Here is a 3,779-nt window from a genome sequence, read left to right on the forward strand (position 1 = left end):
ACCCAAAATTAGTAGGAGAAATAATACAGATCAGAGCACAAATAAATAAAATCAACACTAAAAAAATAAAAAATAAAAGAGCAAGGAAATGAAAAGTTGGTTTTTTGAAAAGATAGAAAAAAAATGTCAAACCTTTAGCCAGACTAACAAATAAAAAGAGAAGACCTAAATGAATAAAATTAGAGATGAAAAATGAGACATTATAACTGATACCAAAGTAATTCAAATGATCACCAGAGAACATTATGAGCAATTATATGTTGATAAATAAGAACCTACAAGAAATGGGCAAATTCCTAAACATATACAACCTTCCAAGATTTAGTCATGAAGAAATTCAAAACCTGAAAAGGCAAATAACAAGTAATTAGACAGAAGCAGTAACAAAAAGTCTCCTATCAAAGACTATCCTAGGATCTGAGGCTTCACTGTTTAATTCTATCAAACATTTAGAGAATAACTAATACCAATTCTGCTAAAACTATTCTAAAAAATCAAGGAGGGAATACTTTCAAATTCGTTCTATGAGACCAGTATTACCCTGATACTAAATCCAGACAAAAACATGTCAAAAGAAAAGAAAACTACAAGCCAATATCACTCATGAACATAGACGCAAATATTCTTAATTAAATATTAGCAAACCAAATTCAACAACACATTAGAAAGTTTATCTATAATGATCAAGTGAGATTCATCCCAGGAATGCAAGAGTGGTTCACCATATACTAATAAATTAATATGAGACATCACACCAACAGAATGAAGTACAAATCTATTAATATATGATGATTTTAGTTAATGCCAAAAAGTTCATTAGATACAGTTCAACATCCTTCCCTGATAAAAATTCTTGTAAAACTGGATATAGAAGAAACATACCTCGACACAATAAAAACCCACAGATAGTATATTGAATAGGGAAAAGCTGAGAGCCTTTTCTCTAAAATCTGGAACAAAACCAGGATGCCCACTTTTATCCAACACAGTAGTGGAAATTCTAGCCAGAGGAATTAAACAAGAGAAAGAAATGAAAGGCATCAAAATTGGAAAGAAAGAAGTGAAATTATCTTCATTTGCAGTGGTTATAATCTTATATTTGGAAAAATTTGAGGAACCCACCAAAATACTATTAGAACTGCAAATTCAATAAAGTTGCAAGATACAAAATTAACTTACAAAAATCTGTAGCATTTATATATGCCAACAGCCAACAATCTAGAAGAAAAAGAAAGTAATCTCATATATAATAGCTATAAATAATGTGAAACACATAGAAATAAACCTTCAATTGAAGAAGTGAAAGATCTTTATAATAAAAATAAAACATTGGTTTTAAAAATTGGTGAGAACATAAAAACTGGATAGTGTAGGAAAAGCTGAGGCAGGAGCTCTTAGCTTGGCATAGCCTGTTGCAACTCATGGAGGAATATGTCACTGAGCCACCATAATGCCTGGGCACTTACAGGCAGGCTGTGGCTGCATGGTCACCAACCACTTTGACCAGTTGTGTGATGATGAAGTGGACCTCTTTGAGGTGCTGAAGTCAGGGGAGAATAAAAAATAAATGGCAGCAGGAGTGACAATGGGGGCCCTGGAGCCAAGAGCACAGCTCAGGCCCTCCAACATGGCAGGCAAACAGCTGTGTAAAGAGTCCTAGAAAGACTGCAAGAAACCACTGCGCCCCAGCGTTGGCGTGGTTGACGAGAAAGAGACACAGGTGCTCATCGTGCTTAAGAAAGAAGGAGTAAGATGAGTTGGAAGAAGACCTGATCAACAACTTCAGGTTGAAGGAAAAGTAATTAATAGAAGAACAGGAAGACAATCACCTCTAGAATAAAGATTTGAAAAGTCACTTGAAGAAAAGGGTGGACGCAAATTTTTAGTTGATAGACAGATTATTGACTGTCGACGCCTTGGTGGTCTTGGAAGAGGTCGAGGGCGCTGCAGACATGGAATGGGCTGAGGAGATGGATTTGATTCCCATGGCAAATTGAATTTTATAGGCATAACTGAAGTGATAGATCTGTCTTGAAACACGAGGACAAACGTGGAGGCGGTAGACCTCACTACTGGGGAATTGTGAAAGATGAATTAACTGATTTGGATTGATCAAATGTGACTGAGGAAACATCTGTAGGAGAAGACCATCCAGTGGCAGACACTGAAAATAAGGAGAGTGAAGTTGAAGAGGTAAAGAAAGAGGGTCCTAAAGAGATGATTCTCAATGAGTGGAAGACTATTCAAAATAAGGAGTGGTCAAAGTGGAATTTAATATCTGAAAACCAAATGAAGCTGCTGAAGGGCAGTGGAAGATGAAAGTTGTTTTTCATAAATCAAAGAGTGAAGAGGCTCATGCTGCAGATTCTGTTATGGACCATCTTTTCCAGAAGCCAGCAAATGATGTAATGTCTCAGTTGAAGGTTAATTTTGAATAACTTGGCTGCCCAGAACCTGATGGTGAGGGAGGATGAGGTAGACATGAGTGTGGCAGATGTCTGAACGGTGGCAGCAGGACCGACAAGTGAAGTGGTTCTGCTCCTGGATGACCCAGAGACATTTCCAGCTCTGGCTTAACTGGATACCACAAGACAACCCCGGTTTCTCTGTGAACCTTTATGTTCAAAGCTTTTGCAGGCTTAAGGATTCCAAATGACTAAGAAAAATTTTTTAAAAGACTGTCATTCATACTATTCACACCTAAAGACGGAATATCAGTTGTTAAAATGAACTTCTCTTGCTACACAGAAGAAACAAATATGGCAGGCAATTTTGTATTTAGAAATATATTGGTAGCAGGGATGTTTTCATAATTTTCAGAGATGATGCATTCTTCATGAATACTTTTTTATTGCTGCTTGCAAATATGCATTTCTAAATTTGAAATATAGATGTGAACAGTGTGTATCAGTTTAAGGCTTTCACTTCATTTATGTTTTTTAATTAAGGATTTAGATGTTCCCCCCAATTACAAACTGGTTTTACATCTTGGACATATCGGTTTTAATACCTGCTTTGCATTTTCACACATGGTCAACTGGGACATATTAAACTTTCACTTGTCAAATTTTATCTCGTGTGAAAAACTATGTGTATTTTAATTTAGTTTTAGTATTTTCATTTTGGGAAAAATCTTTTTTCACTTCCCATGTTAGCTGTAGTATATATATATGATAAATCTTTATATACAGAAATATCAGTACTTGAACAAATGTAAAGCACATTGGTTTATTAACCCTTGCTGCTTGCATGGTTCATTAGGTTCAAATTATAACTGATTTACAATTTCAATAGTTTACTTTTTTCCCATTTTAAAAACCAAATTAGAGACCTTATTGGTGAAAGTTGTTTAAGCTACTTATTGACAAACACATCCTGTCAAGTCAAGTAGTTTTATAGTTATGGTTTTTTGCACCCTCACACAGTGAAATAAGTTGATTTGGCTAAAGTGTAATAAACTGTTATGTAAAATCAGTGTCTTGCCATTTGGTATGATTTCTGTGTGTGAAAGGACCTGAAATCAAAATAGTACATGCATAACTGACAACTCTGTAACCCTTCCTTGTTCTAAAAAGACCCAATGGGCACTGGTTAGTATGGCGAGATGGGGTAGTATTTTAATTTCTGGAATTTGGAAAACCGACATCTTTATAAGGTTGGAACAGCAGCACCATCCATGAAATATAAACCAAAAATATAAACCAAAAATCTTTGCTCTTTCTGTATTTCCTAGATTGCTATTATTTGAAGTTGATGAGTATTTATTCCACAGAAAGTGA

The 3,779-nt window shown here is 35.3% G+C and overlaps 1 pseudogene; it reads left to right on the plus strand.

The window, feature by feature from the left end:
* The first annotated feature begins 1,450 nt into the window (after positions 1 to 1,450).
* LOC102136794 (SERPINE1 mRNA-binding protein 1-like) lies at positions 1,451 to 2,577 on the plus strand (annotated as a pseudogene).
* The last annotated feature ends 1,202 nt before the right edge of the window (positions 2,578 to 3,779 follow it).

Source organism: Macaca fascicularis, chromosome 1 (assembly GCF_037993035.2).
Source record: "Macaca fascicularis isolate 582-1 chromosome 1, T2T-MFA8v1.1".
Lineage (NCBI taxonomy): Eukaryota > Metazoa > Chordata > Mammalia > Primates > Cercopithecidae > Macaca > Macaca fascicularis.